Here is a 12,027-nt window from a genome sequence, read left to right on the forward strand (position 1 = left end):
GTGGGGCATTATTTAATTCCTTGGGTTTACTTGTGAGTTCAGCAGACCCTCTCGACCAAGTTTTGCTAGTAGTCTATCGGACAACGAGTGCACTTCATTCTTCAGGGAGAGCAGCCCCTGCTTAGAGTAGACAATAAGGGGGCCAGAGCCGGCATTCCCCTAAAGTAAAGGGTGACAGGGGGAAGGCCCACCTTTGCTGTCCCCGGAAGTGCGTCACACCCTGGGAGGCCTCGGCTATTGGTCAGAGAAAGCCCTCCACTCAAACAGCACAAGCAGTGATGGACCGGGGCCAATGACCGCTGTGGAACGCGGCGCGAAGTTCCAGAAGGAGTCCTAGCCGGGGGTGAGTCAGGACAGAGACTTTAAGAACAAATAACTGTGCAGTTTATTCCGTTGAAACAATCTTAAAAACAAATGTGCAAGTCAGGCAATTTAAAAACGCTATTAGCGACCAGGAGAGCTCTGAAACAGCGTAGCTAGCGCCTCACTAGAAAGCACGTCCGCTGCGCGTTAGAGCCGGCATTCCCCTAAAGTAGAGGGGGAAGGCCCGCCTTTGCTGTCCCTGGAAGTGCGTCACGCCCTGGGGGGCCCGGGCTATTGGTCAGAGAAAGCCCTCCACTCAAACGGCGCAAGCCGTGGTGGAGCGGGGCCCATGACCGCTGTGGAACCCGGCGCAAAGCGCCATAAGGAGGCCTAGCCGGGGGTGAGTCAGGACAGAAACTTTAAGAACAAAAAGCTGTACAGTTTATTCCGTTGAAACAATCTTAAAAACAAATGTGCAAATGTGCAAGTCAGGCAATTTAAAAACGCTATTAGCGACCAGGAGATCTCTGAAACAGCGCAGCTAGCGCCTCACCAGAAAGCGCCTCCGCTGATGTGTGTGTGCCTCAAATGCCTCCTGCACAAGCACCAGCAGCGTCAGGGGATGTATATCCAAAAGCAACTTCCTAGCATCTCAAGAAAATTTCACTATAGTCCCCATCACATGCTCTTGTTGGACGTGGCCAAGCCTCATGTACCTTCCCTGCCATGGCACTATGTGGAAAATCTCTGTGAACTATTAACTGTCATAATGTGACAATAAGCATCTGTATCTTGAGTTCCACACAGTGACAAAAACGCCAATTAATCATACAATTGCATAACTGCACAAATTGGGTCCTTTGAGGCATGTGAGCCACTAACACATTTTCACATATCCACAGATATCTTGCTCAGTTATAACAGCAATTTTATCATGCACATATATCAGCCTCAATGCTTAAATTGAAGATTTCCTATAAGTACTATCATAATGCATGCACTGACTATATGCAGATACTAATGGCCAGACTCCTTCTGCATAGCATCATACCAATGCCACTCAAGAATGTAGTGGATGGGCAGATCCTGGTTGGTTGGTTACAACATGGTGAAAATGATATAGCAGCCATTACAGGACATGGATATGACCCTATTGAAGGGGCCAGGGTGGGCACATCCTGCCACAAAGGGCCATGTGAAGTGGTTCCCAAGTAAAGAAATATATTTTGGGTCACAGGTACTGTGGTACCAGCTCCTCTTATTGTGCTACCTAGTGCAGCAACCCTTAAGGCTTAAGGAACCATGGTACTGGTATTGTGATACCTATAAAATATTTTCTTTAAACAATGGGAATGATCTGGTCATAGACCACCTTTGTGCAGGACATAGGCTGTATGCTGTAGGTTTAGGCTCCCTACAGTGGGTTGGGTTCAGGGCTGAAGGCTGTGCGCAAAAGAGAATTGGGAGCCCCTGGGCGAATTGACCATTCACTAGGAGTCAGGTGCAACCAGACCCTGAGCCCAACCTCCGCTGCACACTGATAACGCTTGTGAACAGTGGGGGTTTGAACACCTCTGGAGGTGATGGATGCTGGGCCTGGCTGGAGGTGAGCACCAGTGTAGCATGTTACCCAAGGGAGGTAGGGTGCAGAGATTGGCCAGAGGCATGGCCTTGTGGCTAACCCCCTCCATGAGTAGTCCTAGATTGCCCAAGGGGGGTGGGTATATAGCAACTTTGATTGTGATACAAAACACAGAAATTGATTGAAAAAAACAAATGATAAAGTTAAATATGGTAATAAGATTTTAGCTTACATTAATAAAAACCCTGAAATTCACTGTAAAAATCAAGGCTTAAAGTCACATTGTAGGTAGGTATTAAAATGAGATAAGGACTAACATTTAAAAAATTGTAAATACGCCAGGTACGGTTTAGTGAATTAAATAGAACTTGCACCCTCATCATAACCTGTTCATTCTCTCACATATTTCTTCATTTATAGCAATTCCCACACAACCACTGCTTCAAAATCAGGTAACCATCATGGAACGGTATTGTCAATTGCACGAATGAGTGACAGAGTTCATGCATGATGAATTATTGATTCCCAAACTCAGAAATGGCTGAAGTAGCACTTTCATTTATAAGCGTGATGTACTGGCATTGTCAATACTTGTTCAAGGTTTTCTTGGGAACACCCTTGGAAATGGTAAGGCTTGTCTAGAATATTTAATTAGTGCCCATTTAAAACATAGAATTATTAGCTAATTCATGCAAATAGTGTGCTGTAAAACACACTCTTTGTATTTCGTCCCCAAAATATTGGAAGGGGAGATTCCCAAAAACTCCCTTAAAGGAGGTACGGCTTGTTTGCTGGGCTTACTCACTCAATGCATTTGGAAGAAGGCAATTAGCATTTACACCCTACCCGTTTCAATGTTTCTTGACAAACCTTCCAGTAGGGATGTCTTTGTTTAGCCTCCCTGGCTTACATCATCACTTGCTGAACATTTACTCTACAGGTGTAGCTGGTGTTTTCATACCAAGACCTAGATTTACTAAAGTTTTACGCCGGGTTTGTGTCACTTTTGTGAGGCCAACCCAGTGTAGAGTGTTGGGGTAGGATTCAATATCCAATGCAAATCAGGGTTTGCATTGGAAAGTACCCTAAAGTAACACAAAGTTACACTATGGACTACCTGGAGCTATTTTGCGTGTCAGGGAGGCATTTCATGGGTGGTACATGAGCGTTCCTATGCCGCCGCCTGTGGGTTTTCACGCAAATCCCTATCTCCTAATATTCGTAAGCCCTTATATGTGCCAAAACCTTGCTCCTCCTTCACGGGAAGAGTAACAAGGAAATACTTTTTCATTTCTCCTTATTTTTGAAACTTTCCATGTGTACTGCTTTGCACAGCACAAGGTGTGAAAAGCATTAAAGTGTAGTTTTTGTCCTGGAAAGGTTCCCTTTCAATTCCAAACCTATGCTTTACAGATCAACTAACACCCCTGCACTATAACGTAGGGGTGTGTTGACGCATTGCAGCCAGAAGAGTGCCAGTGCTATGTGGGGGGGGGGGGGGTGCACCATATCTTTGTAGATATGACACATGTATCTCTCTCCCAGATATTACAGATATTGGTAAACCTGGGTCCAAATATTTACATTGTCTAAGGGGACGCCTACATCACCTATGGGTAGTAACCGTGCCTGTCCTGTTTTTTGAAGGTCCACATATCAATTGCTCCAGAGAAATGGCTTTTTCTGTTTTTAAAGTGTAACCACGTTTGAGTGATTGATATCCACTGCTTCTTAACATGTATGTCCTGGTTCTTCCTCAGTGCAGGGTTCCATTCTCTGGAGGAAAATCATTTTTTCCGTTGAAAGAAATGGGGCAACGCTTTGCTATGCGGAAAAAAATACTGTGCTGCTCATAAATATTCCTTCACTTTCAGAGCTGGCACCTGCACTGAACTTTCCACAGATGACAGAGTGTTCCCTTGCTCGAGCTGACAGGAGAACAATTTCATTCTTTATTGAGTTGTGACTCCGAAGCCTCAAATAAAAGCGCAGACCAACATGGACGCCTCAGCATTCTTAATGATTCATCGTAAGCTGTCTTTCTTGTATGACATTTGCAAAATTACTAAATCTATTTTGGCTTTCCACTCTTCCATCCTAAATCCAGCAAAAGAAAGAGAGCAGACATGCCTATTCCCTCTGATAGCAAAAAAATCTTGTTTTATGTATTTCAATTTATTTTCCTAGTTTGTTCTTTCTCTGTGCTGCATTTTAGATGCACAAAGGGTAATCAGCAGTAATCCACTGCCTTAGGCTTTTAATTGGATAGCCATCTGGTCATTTAGAAAGACTGAAAAAGGCATACAACTCATGAGAATTTACCGCTGCTTTCTGAGGGTAAACAACTGAGATGCACTTGTGCAAATGTAGAAAAAAATGGGAAATTAGAAAAAATTAATAACGTCCATGTTTAATTAATAGTAAGTACCCTCCTACACCACACACTAGCAAAAAACGTATACCCAGAAAACCATTATATTAACACTTATGGTAAAATTACTGTCAGTGGTAAGTGCATTGCTACGGGCTTTTCTACAACGACTAGTAAGACTACCAAAAAGTTCACTCCCTGTCAACAAAAATAAGATTTGATTTAAACTGGTCGTAAATAGTGCTCCATCAAAACCTAAAAGCCTTCATGAAATGACACTTCCTCTTCAATTCACACTTCTATTCCGGGTTTTTTCCATCCCATTATCTGCGTGGAACCCTGGTTGCTTCAAATCCAGTAATCAAAGATTTAAGATGGGCCCAAAGTTCACAAGTTTGTCCTGTCCACTCAGAAGTTAGACATTTTTAGGCCGAGAGTCTGCACGCAGCGAGAATGGGTTGCTGTAGCTTGACGACCTATTGTATCTAAAAAAAAGTCCTAAAAAGGGGCTTTTAGCGCACCCATTACTTACCATTCCTTAGTGTCATTATCACTCTTCTTTGCAGCCTTCAAATTTGGCAGCACGTCCCAGGCATCAGTTGCTGCGTCACTTCCGTTTACTCATGTGGTGCATTTCCAAATTACAAATAAATTGCTTACGCTTAGGGCCCTATTACGAGTCTGGCGGTCCGTGGTGGCGCAGCGGTGGCAGATCCAGCCACTGCGGAATCGGCAGTCTGACTGCCCAATTACATCCTGGGCAGTCACACCACACTAGGACTTCCGGCCTAGCCGGGGAACCGCCGTTCCCCGGCATTGGAGCAGCCATCAGAGGCCGCAATATGCTTGGCGGGACCACCACAGTCTTGCCAAGCATATCATGAGCTTCCTCTCTGCCAGGGTTTTCGTGGCGGTGGAACCGCCATGAAAATCCTGGTGGAGAAGAAACAATGGGGGGCCACATGTGGATGCACATACAGTGTGCATGCACGTAGGTTCCTGCACGGCATGGACTTTCGAGTCGATGCCATGCAGGAACCTTGTAGTGCGGTCCCATTGTGGTGCCTTTTTTAAAAGCACTGCTGCCTTTAAAAGAGGCACCGCTGTGCCACCCACCTGTCAGACTACTTGTAAATCGTAATCTGATGGGCGGGGCGACCTTCGGCGTAGCGGTACCTCTGTGGTTTGCACAACTGCGCCGCTGCTCTGCCAAAAATTCGTAATCGCCCCCTTAGTGTCCAGCTGCTGCTTGTGTTGTGATTGAGGTACTATTTCTTCTTTTTCTTCTTTTTCATCGCTTTTTATATAGCTTGAACTCCACCCGACCCAAAGGTTTTTGGAGCATTTTACAGGAGCACCAGGTACAATACACAAGGACACATTATTTTTTTGGGGGCACAGGGATTTTTGCTCTTTGAAGTTTAAAATGTGCTTTTGGAGGCATAGTTCTGGGAGCTTTGTACTTTACAGCGATTGTGTGCATATTTGCTTTGTCCTTCTCTCCACATCACTCCACTCTATGACACTCCACCCCACTTTACCCTACTTTACTTCACTCTAGACGACTCCACTTTATGCCACTCTACGCCATTCCACTGTACAACACTCCACTCACTCTATGTCATTCTATTGTACAACACTCCACTCTACACTTCTTTACTTTTCTCTACACCACTCCACCTATACCATTCCCCTCTAGGTCACTCTACTAAAATCTATGACACTCCACTACATTCTACATCACTATAATCCACTCTGCGTTACTCTACTCCACTCTATGCAACTCCACTCTAAGCCATTTCACTCGACACCACAGCATGGTACTGCACCCTATGCCACTCCACACCACTTTACTCCACTCTGCGCCACTCCACACCACCCTACTCTACCACAATCAATGACAGTCCACTCTATGCCACTTCACTAACAACACTCCACTCTACGACATTCTGCTCCACTCTATGACACTCCACTCTATGCTACTTTAGTCCACTCTATACTACTACACTCTATGGCACTCTACTCCACTCCACGCCACTCCACTCCACTCCATTCTGCATCACTATAATCCACCCTATGTCGCTTTGCTCCACTCTACGCCACTCCACTCAATGCCACAATACCCTACTCCACTCTATGCCACTCCACATCACTTTACTCCACTCTGAGCCACTCCACATCACTCAACTCTATGACAATGTACGCCAATCCACACTATGCCACTCCACTCTGAGACACTCCACTCTGCGACATTATACTCCACTCTATGACACTTCATTCTACGCCACTCCATTCTTAGCTACTTTACTCCACTCTATGTCTCTCTACTCTACTCCACTCTATGCCATACCACTCTACTCCACTCCACTCTACTCTACAACACTGCACTCTAAGCCACTCTACTCCACTCTATTATACCTTCATGACACAACACTCTACTCCACAACATTCTACTCTATGAGACAGCACTCTACAAAACTCCACTCCATATTACTCGACTTCACAACACTCTACGACATTCTACTCTAAGACACTCTAGTATACTCTATGCTACTCCACTATGCGCCACTCCACTCTATACCATGCCATTCTATGCCACTCTACTGTCCACACTCTACTCCACTCTATGACACACTACTCCTCTCTACAACACCCCACTCTACAGCATCTCACTCTATGACACTCTACTTCATGCCATTCCACTTTACACCACTCTACGCCACTTCACTCTATGACATTCAACTCTACAATAGTCTAATCCACTCTATGCCATTTCACTCTATGATACTCCACTCTATGCCACTTTATACCACTCCACTCTATAAAATTCCACTCTATGACACTCCATCCTATGACACTCTACTTTTCTCTGCAATACTCCACTATGCGACACTCCACTCAACGACCCTCCACCCCACTCTAAGACACTCTATGATACTCTACTAAATGATATTGCTCTCTACACCACTCCCTTCTATAGCACTCCATTCTACTCCACTCTACAACACTCCACTATACATCACTCCACTTTATGACACTCCACTCTACGACACTCTACTCTACTCTACGACACTCCACAACACTTTACTTCACTCTACAACACTCTATGAAACTGTATTCTACTCTAGGACACTCTACTCCACTCTATTCCACTCCACTCTATGCCATTTCAGTTTACGCCACTCACTCTACACCACTCCACTCTACGCCACTCTACACCACTTTACTGTACGGCGCACTACTCCAGTCTATACCACTCCGCTCTATGATATTCTACTCCACTCTACCCCACTCTGCTCCACTCTATGCTACTCAACAACCCTCCAATGTACTCCACTGCGCTCTAGAACACTCTGCTCCACTCTACAACACTCCATTCTACGACACTCTACCCCACTCTACGAGACTCTCCGGCACTTTACTCTACCACCCGCCTCTCCTCTCTATGACACTCTACGATACTCCACACTACGATATTCCTCTCTATGCTTCTCCACTCCATGGCACTCCACTCTACTCCACTCCTCAACACTCCATTGTACATCACTTCACTTTATGACACTCCTCTCTACTACACTCCACTGCACAACACTACAACACTCTACTCTACACTACTCCGTTCCACTCTACGCCACTCTTCGCCACTCCACTCTACGCTACTCTACACCACTCCACTCCACTCCACTCTACAGCACTCCTTTCTACGACACTCTGTTTCACTCAATGCCACTCCACACTACTCTATGACACTACTTCTGTCTACACCACTCCACTACACACTACTCCAATCTACACCACTCTGCGACACTCCACTCTATGCCACTCCACTTCACTGTACGACTATTTAGCCCACTCTACGACACTCAAAAACACATTGTATTGTAAAAGTCATATAGCATTTATACCCCTGACAAAACCTCAAAGCACTTTAATTTGCATTGGATTCCTAGACGTAATTTGGGAGTGTATGGTTGAAAGGGAGTTTTAATGTAGTTTACCCTCCATAGGAGCTGTTAGGTGGTATATGAGCTTGAAAAGCAAGCTTCGTACATGGTACATCATATGTCACTGTGCATAAGCTTGAGATGTTGCACAGCGTGATAAGAAATACAGTATTTAAGCCTATATGTATGATTTCTCCTGTATTGTGAGTTTAAGCGAATGGGAAGAACCATTTTTAGTGTCTCCTGAATTCCAAGTGATTTTCAATTATTATTCTCACTAGGATTGCGTTCCGCCTTGATTTAGAAGGAGCTTTCTCCAGTTTGTGAGTGTTCAAGGGAAGAATGATCAACAGTGAGGTAAAAAAGGATCATAATTGGCTTGTTTTGTGATAGGCATAGAGTTTGTGTTGAAGGAAGACTAGTCCGGTTCCATGGATTGCTCATGCAATCTGAGGAGCTGTGTGGACCTGCATTCTGAATTCTCTGTAAATGTATGGGGTCTGATGTTCAAATATCCATTGCATCTCAGCCCTTATCTATTAAAAAGAGAGGTCCTGCTTTTCAAAAATGTGTCCCATTTGAAGTCCATGAACAGGAGCAGGCAGTGATCCGTTGGCCGACTGCCTGCTCCCGCCGAGGCTGCCTGACACCATTCCTATCGGGACAGATTGTCTTTTGAAAATTAAGTACCACCCCCTTTGAGGTGTGGTTGTCTGATCAATGGTTTCAGATTAATGGCTTGCAATGAACTTGTTGTTGTGAAGCATTGAATCAGTCCATTGTGACTGCCAAATAGAAGGGCGCCTCTCTCCCACTCTCTCCTACATACAATTTAAAGTGGTATGCAAAGCCACTTTTACAAGCTGGAAAGACTTTTCTGACTTGTAAACGGGGTTCTTCACAATTTACAATGCTCTTTGGGTTCACAACCCCTGTGGGGCAGATTTACAATAACTGGTAAGGGTTGCTTCCTTGGGCCCATTTGTTTTCAAAAGTATGTTCTGCCGTGTATTTATTCGTTGTTATTATAATCATTTAAGATTATTTTGAGAATTGTAACATGTAATTGAATTTTTATATAGTTTAATTACTATATGTAATTTTGTAGTGAATTGTTAGGTTTGTAGGGGATATGTTGGGAAACTATTTAAATGATAAATTATTGTTTTTTTAATGATGTTTATGTTTATGTAATATTTAATTGAAAATTAATTATGTACATTTTTTATTGATTGTTATGTGAATTATTTTTTGTATCCTAGTTGGTAATTTGTTGATAAGTGTACATTATAAACTTTTTTAAATGAACATTATTCATTTTATTTATTATTAAGTGTTGATTTTATTTGTTGTATGTCATTACTATTTTATGATTATTAATGTTAATTTATAATTTATTTTAATTTGATTTGTTGGGGTTTTTTGGTAGTAGGAAGGGATGGGCATTTATTTCAAATGCAGTTATTCTGTTTTATATTTTTGTTTGTATTATTAAGTTGTATTTTTTCTATTAAATTAAATGTATGTATTTGTAATGTACTAATTTCTTATTTTAAATGTTTTATCATTTATATAATGTTAGGTATTTGTTTTAAAACAATTAGGAATTAGATTGGGATTTCTAAACCTCCAACTCTTTCCCTTCTTTTACTTACGTTGGAGTGGGAATAGTAAATGTAACCCCTTCAAAGTGCTACAATTTTCCGACTGTTGCTTAGATTGAAGTGCGCATAGTAAATCTAACCCCTCTGAAGTTCAACAATTTCCAATGTATTGCTTATGTTGGTGAGGGATAGTAAATCTAACCCCTCCAAATTGAAACACTCTCCCTGATTTTGTTTAGGATGGAGTGTGAATAGTAAATGTAATTACCTTTCCTTTAATTTAATTGTGTAGCTTTCTATATTTTACAGTGTATACATTTATTCATGTATATTTGTAGATATATATATATATACATATATATATATATATATATTTTAACACTATATTTGTTTCACATTAACTAAACCTTTTTGATATTAATTTACATTTTTAAATCAACTTTCATGTATCTTTTTCTTATAGTTATGTTCATTTTTATTTCCACATTTATATTAATATTTTTTACATTGTTTAATTGCTGTTTGTATATTCTTTAGGAATATATATGTAAATATACTGGAATCTAGATTTATATTAGGAGCTGGATGTGTAGCACATTTGGGCGGAACATTGATGAGGAGCTTCATGTCTATCTATAAAGAATACGAAGCCTCCCGGTTTTTCAATACGTGATGAAGTTGTTTTAATCTGTTTGAATCAGTGTTGTATATTGTAGACAAGATGACTTTAGAATAGGGGGTGTTGAGTCCCTGTTGCTCTTGTATTTCATTTTGCTTTCAATGTATAGTTTTTCAGATCGTAACGGGATACTGGACACTGGACAACCAGATGTAATGAGTCCAATTATGGAGACAAGTGGGAGGCGGCACTCAGCCAATATTGAAGTCAGACGTAGAATAATAGGAAAGGATTTATATCCAAAAATAATGACATAAATTAATTATGGATGTTTTTAGTTATTCCTTATGACAGCAATAGGCTACTATAGCCTTGTCAGTGTTAGGAGATGGATTGAATGTTTCACAATGGTGAGAACCATGTTGTTAAACATATTTTGGATGAGAGAAATTTTGGCTACTTAAATTTAGGACTCAATTTGTCATATAAACATAAAGAATAAATAATGGTTGATACAATTTCGATTTGTCAAAAGGTATAAAATGGAATAAAGTGTATTGTTCCATTGAGAGGGGAAGAAATAAGGTGATTGTGTTTGAAAGTCTGTTTACACTATCTATCTATTGATGGAATGATGCTGATATAAAGTGTATTTCAGGTCATGTGATCAAAAAGACCAAGGAAGGTCCGAACTTGTTATCTTTTCATTTGTGCCAAATAAAGAAGTGTCTTTAGATCGCTGGCTGGGAGTGGCTCATGTTCTATCTGCCCGCCAATACATGGGGCGGGAACTGACAAAGAAATATATATGTACAAGGGCTTTTGGAGCCCGAAAAGCGTCATCGTTCATGGGAACAAGGTTTAAATAAATACATCTTGCCTGATACTGCGGGGTCTGTGTCTCCTTCATCGCCTCCTGGAGGTTGCGGGAGTTCAAGACTTATATATATATATATATATACACACACACATATATATCTATACTCCAATCGCGAAGCTCCTCAATGGAAAGGCCACATGCCGCGTGATAGTGTCTTCTTTATTGGCAGACTGCAAAACACACAAAAAGCAGCTGCAGCAGTTAATTTAGCCCACTCTGCCAAACATGCTTCTGGAAAGTATCCCTTGATCACTGGCTTGGGTGGAACTGGAGACCGGTGAGGCAAACAGTAATGCTACAGGGTATGTTCTATCAGCATTGAATGAATTAATGAATTAATGAATGAGCAAATTTTAGAGTGCACGGCTACCTCCAACGGGTGTCCCGGTGCTAGCAAACGGATCCAGTACACAGGAACAGCGGAAAAGTGAGAGAGGGCTACGAGCAGGCAAACAACTAAGTCTTCAAGGATTTCCGAAATAGTTGTTCTGTATCTGCCTTGCGAAGGTGGTCAGGCATTGAGTCCACAGGGATGCAGTTCACCACTGAGAAGGCTCAACCACCGATCCTGGCTTTGGCAAATCGGGGATCCTAAGAAGTTGCTGGAAATTGGATTTTAGGGCCCTGGACTGATGATATTTATGAAGTCTTTACCTCAAGTACACAGGGCCCTTATACCTGGATGCTCTGTTGGCGATGGTCAGCTCCTTAAACTCTATCCTAC

The sequence above is a fragment of the Lissotriton helveticus genome, chromosome 2_1, assembly GCF_964261635.1.
Source record: "Lissotriton helveticus chromosome 2_1, aLisHel1.1, whole genome shotgun sequence".
Lineage (NCBI taxonomy): Eukaryota > Metazoa > Chordata > Amphibia > Caudata > Salamandridae > Lissotriton > Lissotriton helveticus.